Source organism: Nomia melanderi, unplaced genomic scaffold, assembly GCF_051020985.1.
Source record: "Nomia melanderi isolate GNS246 unplaced genomic scaffold, iyNomMela1 scaffold0090, whole genome shotgun sequence".
Taxonomy (NCBI): domain Eukaryota; kingdom Metazoa; phylum Arthropoda; class Insecta; order Hymenoptera; family Halictidae; genus Nomia; species Nomia melanderi.
The window spans coordinates 125077-134549 of record NW_027475205.1 but is presented as its reverse complement, the minus strand read 5'-3'; the positions used below and the strand labels follow the sequence as shown (position 1 = coordinate 134549).

General features: G+C 60.4%; 1 pseudogene; it reads left to right on the top strand.

Moving 5' to 3' along the window:
* Positions 1–6123: 6123 nt before the first annotated feature.
* On the top strand, positions 6124–6304 carry LOC143175455 (U2 spliceosomal RNA; annotated as a pseudogene).
* Positions 6305–9473: the final 3169 nt, after the last annotated feature.

The window sequence follows — 9473 nt, the reverse complement described above, 5'->3', positions numbered from 1 at the left end:
AAGCACGCCCGGAAGTATCATCCGGGCGTTGTAGTGACATACAAGTGCCGTGAGTGCAGCTTCACCGGTGACGGGAAGTACCCTCTCAAGGTGGTGAAGCTGCACCACGGCCATATACATAGTTCCGCCCACCAGAACAGTCCGAGTGGGACTTGTGCACCTCCCGTGACAGGTGCGACCGGTCCATGCAACACCTCGCGTCGGGGGAGTTCCGCGACATCCGCCCCCGCAGAACCGCGCGCTGCTGCGTTAGCTGCTGCCAATTTGGCGGCCCAGTCCCCGCTCCCGCAAACGACGTGCGCCGCGACGTCGCCGCCCCCGCCCCCGCCCACCCACACCCCTTCATCGGCGCGGGATCCAACGGGGACGGCCACCACCACCTGCGCGATGCGGCGCACAAGGGCGGCAGCGGCAATAACAGCAGCAACAACAACGGGGACAACAACGAGGACGACGACGAAGACGACGACCACGAGACCGGTGGCGACGGGGGGCAAGGCGCGGGCCCCTAAACAAACTACGTTGCGTGGGGTGCTGGTAACGGCGGCGGCGACGGCTATGACGACGTCGTATCGCACGCCGCCGTCCGGCACTCCCACGTTAACAATAACGATTGGGCCCACCACCAGCGCCCGGCCCGCGCCCCCGCCCCCCCACCAACCAACCTACCCCAGACCTAAGGGGACGCCACCGGTCCAGAAGAGCGGCAGCCCGCCGCGGCGATCGGGGTCGGCTGCCCCAAGGACATCGCCGCCGGCTGCAAGGGCGCCTGCTACGAGAAGAGGCTCCGGTCCCTTAGCCGCTACCGCAACGAGGCCCACCCCACCGGGCAGAAGAGCGGCCCCCGCTACCAGGGGGTCGACTGGCACCCCTCCCGCAAGAACCCCGCCCGTCAGGAGCCCGCCTGCCACCACCCAAAGGCGGGTGACACGGAGTATGAGGGGTGCCAAAGTCTCGGTGGAGGTGGGCAGAAGAACTGTCACCACCACCACCCGGAGGACGGTAGCGGCTCCGACCGGAGCCAGAAGAACGCCCCCGAGAGTAGGAGGGACTCCCACCGCCCACACACCATCACCAAGGGCGGTGGTACAGGGAAAGAGTCCCTCCAGCGGCCCCACACCACCTCGGGCCGCCTTACGGAAACCCTCGGGGGTAAGGACGGCGGCCTCGCCATCCTACGCCGCCGTCACAGCAGGCGCCCCGTCATTAACGTCACCTCCCTCGCCGATTGACGTCGCACCGGAAAGGGGGCTGCGTACAGCAACCCGGGCCATCCCTACAACGCCCGGGCCCACACCACCAAAACGCAGCCCCCCACCGAGGAAGCTCCGGAGCCCCAGGACGCCGCCGACCATCCGCGGCGAGCAGGGGGCTCCGTCTCCGGTAACATCGGCGAGCATGGTGACGTTATGCACTTCCACCGTTACCACCACCTGCAGCGGGGGGCCGATAATGACCCCCCTGCCTATTGTGGGAGGAGCGATGGTGGCCAGGCCGCTACCACCATCTCCAGCGGCCCCGCTCCTCCCACCCATCGAAGAGGTGGAGGTGCCGCAGCCGGCCGGGGCAGCCGTTAGCCCCGATTCTTCACCGGAGCCGTGGCGAATCGCCGCTGGATCCCGCCGACGCCACCACCGCGGGATCCCGTCGTCCAGCTCGTCGTCCGACGAGGAGGCGCAGCCGCTGCCGCCAGCGAAGAGGACGACGCCTCCGCCCGCCCAACCACCGCGGGAAAAGTCCCCCGCCCGGCCGCCACCGGGCAGCAGCAGCAGCAGCAACAATAACAACAGCGTTGCGCACAACAGTGCGCATCGGCCTGGAGCAGGGTGCTCCGGAGAATCCTCGGTGAGTAGCGTAACACCTGCTAGCCCCACGCGACTCCCGAGCGTCCCCCGTAGTGCCCCCGGCTCCATTTCTACCTTGTGGGAAGGGGTAGTTTTAAATCGCGCGGGGAGGGATAATCGGAGGCCCGTCCCCGTTGATGCAACCGTGAGGGGTGCTCCTGCCTCCGCGACGGAGGCGGCCGCACCTGCGAGAAGTCGCAGACCGACCGCACCCTCGCGTGCCTCGGGACCTCGTGAGCCCAGGCGTCCTGCGGCATCCGGGCAGTCCTCTCGAAGAAGGGGCGCCATCCGGCCTTTGGTCGGGGAAGCGTTTCCTTCGGAGAGAGAGTTGTTGATCGGAATGGCGCAGAACGCTGGCTCCCTGGAGCAGCTGGAGGATGTTGCGAGGGAAATCGCAGCATACCTTCAGGGCTTCAGAGTCGAGGGACCGACCACGAGAGGGGGCGGGACGGATAGGCCCCAACGGCGTGCGAGAGCTGGGGACGTGTCGGGCGACCAAGCGGCTCGCGGTTCGAACGGTCACCGCGATCGTCCTGTGTTGGCAGGTGGACCAACGCGGGGGGACCAGGTAAGGGAGGCTACGCGTATACAACGGCTCTTCAGGCAGAACCGTCGGCGTGCTGTTCAGGAGGTGCTCATGGGCCCGTCCTTGCACTGCAAAGTGCCAAAGGACAGGGTACATGAGTACTTCCTCAACATGTACTCACCGGCGGGGAACCTGGGAGCTAGGCCTCCCCCGCCTTCCATCGAGGCTCCAGACGAGGCCAGCAATGTGGCCTTGGTGAAGCTCTTCGAAGTGAGTGAGGTAGATCGTCGGATCAGGCGTATGACAAACTCTGCGCCCGGTCCCGACGGTCTAACTTACAATGATCTAAAAAGGGCAGATCCGGGGTCACATCTGCTGACCTCTTTGTTTAATCTATGTCTTCGTCTGGAGTCGGTCCCCTCGTGTTGGAAAACTTCCAACACTGTGCTCGTGCACAAAAAGGGCGATCGCGACGACCTGTCGAACTGGCGACCGCTGGCCATGTCCGATACGACCCCGAAGCTCTTCGCCGCTGTTCTGGCTGACCGTCTCGTCGCGTGGTCGGTCAAAAATAAGCGCCTAAGTCCCGCGCAAAAGGGCTTCCTGCCGTACGAGGGGTGCTACGAACATAACTTCGTGCTGCAGGGAGCCCTTACAGACGCTCGCAGGTGGGGGCGTCAGGTGGTGGTGGCGTGGCTGGACCTGTCGAACGCGTTCGGCTCGGTCCCCCACGCTTCCATCTACCAATCCTTCGTGGAGGCCGGGGTTCCCTCTACTCTTCAGAATATTCTGAAGAGTATGTACCACGGTTGCACCACACGGGTGCGGACCGCCGATGGGTTTACCGACCCCGTTCCCATCCTCTCCGGGGTGCGCCAGGGCTGTCCGATGAGCCCTGTGGCGTTTAACCTCGCCCTGGAACCGGTGCTGCGCGCAGCTACCGGAACCTCGGCGGGCTACACGTTGCACGGCCTTCGGCACAGTGTCCTGGCGTACGCGGACGATCTCGCGTTGATCGCCGACACCCCGGAGGGCATGGAAACGCTGCTAAAGGCAGTGGATGCTGCGGCGAGTGGCATCGGATTGCGGTTTAATCCCGCAAAATGCGCGACCCTCCACCATCGTGGCAGGGGGCCGCGCGGGATCCGTGCCACTCGCTTCACCATCCAGGGTCAGCAAATGCGCGCCCTGGCAGCCGGTGAGCCCTATGAACACCTGGGCGTTCCCACCGGGTTTCAGGTCCGTCAAACCCCACTGCTGACGATCGACGAGCTGGTCCGGGACCTGCAGGCCGTCGACCGTTCCCTCTTGGCCCCGTGGCAGAAGGCCGAGACCGTGGCAGCTTTTATACTGCCACGCCTCGACTTCTACCTGCGGGGAGCCCACGTGGAGAAACGTCCCTTAGTCGAAGTCGACAAACAAGTGCGACGTATGGCCAAATCCTGGCTCAACCTCCCGCAGCGGGCCAGCGCGGAGGTAGTCTACCTCCCACCCAGTAGGGGGGGATGTGGACTGCTTCCGCTTGCTGACATGGCTGACGTCCTGACCATCGCTCATGCGTTCCGTCTTTTGACGGCGGATGATGCGGTGGTCAGGGAGTTGGCCTGGAACTCGCTGCGCGAGGCTGTAGCCAGGAAAATTGGCCATAACCCGTCGAACAATGACCTGGCCGAGTACCTCTCTGGTTCGCTGGAGGGGTACTTCGCCAGGGACGGGGGGGACGTTTCTTCGCTGTGGTCGAGGGCACGGAACGCGGCACGCAGAAGTCGGGACCTGCTCGGATTGCGTTGGCAGTGGAGCGAGGCGAGATCTGAGCTCTCGGTTACGCTCAGGGGTTCTCGCGATCGGGAGACCATAGTTCCGCCCGTGGCGAGGGGCCAGATCATCCGCCGATTGCGGATGGCAGTGGTAGAATACTATCACCAGCGCCTTCAGCGCAAGAAGGACCAGGGGAAGGTATTCGGGGTGTCGTCGCGGAGTGGTGCTTCAAACCACTTCCTCCGTGGCGGCAGCTTCACCCGCTTCGCCGATTGGCGCTTCATTCACCGAGCTCGCCTCGACGTCTTGCCTCTCAACGGGGCAAGGCGCTGGGGTGAGGGTGATAAGCGTTGCCGGCGATGCGGGGCGGAGCTCGAATCCCTTCCCCACGTCCTTTGCCACTGTCGTCCGCACTCGGCGGCCTGGCAACTTCGCCACGATGCGGTGGTTTCCCGCATCGCTAAGGCCTGCCGGCTCCCAGGGGAATTAAGGGTAAACCGGACGGTCGAGGGCGTCGACGGGGATCTGGGGGCTCTTAGGCCTGACATTGTTGTTAGGCACGAGCCCTCAAGGAGTATCGTCATCGTCGATGTTACCGTGCCCTTCGAGAACGAGTATATTTCGTTCGAGGAGGCCAGGGCGCGAAAGATACATAAGTATAAGCCCCTGGCCGACGTTCTCGGAGGGCGCGGTTATCGGGTGGCGGTCTCCGCGATCGTCGTCGGTGCTCTCGGCTCGTGGGATCCGGCCAATGAGTCGGTGTTGAAGATCTTGCGTATCGGTAACCGATATGCATCTCTGATGCGCCGGCTCATTGTGTCGGAGACTGTCCGGTGGAGCCGGGATATCTACGTGGAGCACGTATCGGGAGTTCGCCAGTATCGCGAGGCACTCGCCGAGGATGTCCCGGCCCCTGATCCAGGCCGACCTACAGAAAATCTGCGGGGGTAAGCTCCCTCGACTTAGGCAGGAATTGCAGCGAGAGGGCAGCAGCAGAAAAGAAGCCAGGTAAGTGGATAGGCTTGGTATTGTGCAGCCACGCATCTTAATTATTAACATCGAATTACCAACATAACTAGAACACTCTTAATTTTAACTATTTAACTACTTATGATCTATTTTATATATGTATTCTAGTTATAAATCTATTCTATTCTTCCTTTTTACTTATTTATTTTACCTGTGGACTTCATTTATCTATCTATTTAATTTATTAACCGTATGTACATATTTATTTTATCTATTTAATCTATTAACCTTATTTGCCTATTTATTTTATTTATTTTATTTATGGATTCTATTTATCTATGGATTTTATTTATTTCTTCTTTATTTACTACATTATTTATTTACTACATGGGCACTATATACTAAGCAATCCGCTTCTTTTAACCGATATCTTTTAATTTTAAAACTGACTATCCCTGCTCTTTTCTGCTTACTAATATGCCTCTATCTTCATTCTTTCTTTTTATTCCATCTCTATGCCCCCCTATGCCTGCATGCCCTGCCTTACTGACCTTGCTATGCGCCCACGCCCTACTGATAATATGCGATATCTAATCATATACATGAATTGTCTTTCTTTTATCTCTTTTTGTATATATTATTTATTTAACCACCTTTCTGCTCTATAATTAACCTTAAGTATTCATCTTCTTTTCTTTTAATGGCGGATTAACTAATTTGTATATCTATTTATTTATTTATCATTTTATTTGCGGCTTATTTATTTATTTACTCATTTATTTATATAGTTGTCTGATCTGTCTATGCTGTCATTTATTATTTATTCCTCTGTCTATTTATTGATCTATCTATGTATTTATTTATTTCGATGATCTACTTGCTACGCCATATACGTATACTGCATAGCCACTGATGCATACTTAGCTGTGCACATGGATATATATAATAAACATATATAAGACTCTGCCTCCGCCATAAAGGCGCTATTCTGTATATACCCCTTGCCGAGCTTTGTAAGGCAGGGGAACATTATTTGGAAAATAAAGCGCTTTTATCTGTTCTTATCAGCTTAATATCTGATACACTCCGCATCGCGGAGTCAGAATATTAACCTGATTTTTGGAGTCAGGCGGATCGCTGGGGCTCGCTCCACTTCCGCCGCGAGTCGGTCCGGCACTGCAGTGCCGCCGGAAACGGCTCAATTTGCGCTGCAATTGAGCTCCCTACCTTTTCTAATAGCCGGATCGGCTCGCTGGACTCCAAAAATAGTCCCTGTTGGTATTCTGACTCCGCGATAAGTACCCGACGCCGCGGTAGTTTTATAACTTCACGGGTCGCGATACTGCGCAACAGTGCGGGCCGAGTTGCGATCGGGCGTGTGCGCGGCAAGGTCTGTACACGATCAGTGCTCGAGGTGTTGTGCGGTGAAGTGTGTAATAAGTGCCTTCGCCGCGGGACCGGATCGAGCCTGCGCGGGAGTACACCTGCGCCGCCCACCTGCGCGGGAGGACCACCGGCGCACCTCCACCTGCGCCATCCACGCATCCTGCTTCCGAGGACAGCCGAGGGAGAGGACGACCAGGGTCTACCGAGGGTCCAGGACTTCATCTAGGACCAACCACCATCCCTGGCCTGCCTGGACAACCACCCTGGTCTTCCTCTACGTGGGTCACCCAACACCGCAACGACCCACCAGGACTTGGCCATCGGCAACCCCGACAGGAAGGACGGCTCGCCTGATCCACCTCTACCACCGCTGGATCAGGAATCAGGAGCGAGGTGTTATTCCCCTCGGAGAGCGCTCCTGCATCGCTGGACTCCTGCGCCGAGTGAGTCTCTCTCTTCTTTCTATCCCCCCGGCAGTGAGGAGGGTAACGCAGCCGGTCTCCAGCCGTCTGCGGTGCTCGAATCATCGTCGGTAGTCCTCTACCTCACCCCTACGCGTCCACCCGCTCCACCGATCGCTCCCATCCGTTGAGGTGTGTCAACGGACCGGGACGCGTGAGGTCCGAGTCGAGTGGCGCCTCCACCTCCTCCTTCTCCCTTCAGTCACCGCCCGCGTGGAGGCTGACTCCACTCACCCGTTAGTGAGTGGACGTCAGGTCGGCCCGCCTGCGGTGCAACCCCCGTGCAGTCCTCGGTGGAGTGGGCGATTCCGTCGCTCTTCCTCCATCGAGATCGCTGCACTCCTCCGCAACCGTCATCCGTTAGTCTCCCTACCGACTGCCACGTCGGAGGCCGTCATTTTTCCAGGCAGTCTTCGACACCGGACTTAGCGCCGGCGGAGTCAGTAGGGTGTTAGCGCGTGGCGGTATTCCTTCTGTCGCTTTTAACTTAGTTTTCTCTTCTCTTCCTCTGTCATTCCCACTTAGTCTATCTTCCCCGTTTCGCCTCGCTGTGGCACTTAGAAATATTTGCCACAGCAACTCTGTCTCTCTTTCTTCTTTCGACTCACTCGTAGCGTAGGACTTAGTCTTAAGAGCGATGCAGGACCGCGGTGATAGTGCGACGATCACCTCCTGCACTACCGAGGGGAGTAATAATCTCGCCCTGACAATCGAGTTTCCCTTCCCGGCGGAGTTCCGATGCCCTGCCTGCTTCGGTGTCCCCGGGATCAGGATCAGTGGCGTGTACAAGTCCCACTCGGACTTGACGAAGCACGCCCGGAAGCATCATCCGGGCGTTGCAGTGACATACAAGTGCCGTGAGTGCAGCTTCACCGGCGACGGGAGGTATCCACTCAAGGTGGTGAAGCTGCACCACGGCCATATTCATAGTTCCGCTCAACAGAACAGTCCGAGTGGGACTTGTGCACCTCCCGTGACAGGCTCGACCGGTTCGAGCAACACCTCGCGTCGGGGGAGTTCCGCGACATCCGCCCCCGCAAAACCGCGCGCTGCTGCGTTAGCTGCTGCCAATTTGGCGGCCCAGTCCCCGCCCCCGCAAACGACGTGCGCCGCGACGTCGCCGCCCCCGCCCCCGCCCACCCACACCCCTTCATCGGCGAGGGATTCTACGGGGACGGCCATCACCACCTGCGCGATGCGGCGCACAAGGGCGGCAGCGGCAATAACAGCAGCAACAACAACGGGGACAACAACGAGGACGACGACGAAGACGACGACCACGAGACCGGTGGCGACGGGGGGCAAGGCGCGGGCCCCTAAACAAACTACGTTGCGTGGGGTGCTGGTAACGGCGGCGGCGACGGCTATGACGACGTCGTATCGCACGCCGCCGTCCGGCACTCCCACGTTAACAATAACGATTGGGCCCACCACCAGCGCCCGGCCCGCGCCCCCGCCCCCCCACCAACCAACCTACCCCAGACCTAAGGGGACGCCACCGGTCCAGAAGAGCGGCAGCCCGCCGCGGCGATCGGGGTCGGCTGCCCCAAGGACATCGCCGCCGGCTGCAAGGGCGCCTGCTACGAGAAGAGGCTCTGGTCCCTTAGCCGCTACCGCAACGAGGCCCACCCCACCGGGCAGAAGAGCGGCCCCCGCTACCAGGGGGTCGACTGGCACCCCTCCCGCAAGAACCCCGCCCGTCAGGAGCCCGCCTGCCACCACCCAAAGGCGGGTGACACGGAGTATGAGGGGTGCCAAAGTCTCGGTGGAGGTGGGCAGAAGAACTGTCACCACCACCACCCGGAGGACGGTAGCGGCTCCGACCGGAGCCAGAAGAACGCCCCCGAGAGTAGGAGGGACTCCCACCGCCCACACACCATCACCAAGGGCGGTGGTACAGGGAAAGAGTCCCTCCAGCGGCCCCACACCACCTCGGGCCGCCTTACGGAAACCCTCGGGGGTAAGGACGGCGGCCTCACCATCCTACGCCGCCGTCACAGCAGGCGCCCCGTCATTAACGTCACCTCCCTCGCCGATTGACGTCGCACCGGAAAGGGGGCTGCGTACAGCAACCCGGGCCATCCCTACAACGCCCGGGCCCACACCACCAAAACGCAGCCCCCCACCGAGGAAGCACCGGAGCCCCAGGACGCCGCCGACCATCCGCGGCGAGCAGGGGGCTCCGTCTCCGGTAACATCGGCGAGTATGGTGACGTTGTGCACCTCCACCGTTACCACCACCTGCAGCGGGGGGCCGATAATGACCCCCCTGCCTATTGTGGGAGGAGCGATGGTGGCCAGGCCGCTACCACCATCTCCAGCGGCCCTGCTCCTCCCACCCATCGAAGAGGTGGAGGTGCCGCAGCCGACCGGGGCAGTCGTTAGCCCCGATTCATCACCGGAGCCGTGGCGAATCGCCGCTGGATCCCGCCGACGCCACCACCGCGGGATCCCGTCGTCCAGCTCGTCGTCCGACGAGGAGGCGCAGCCGCTGCCGCCAGTGAAGAGGACGACGCCTCCGCCCGCCCA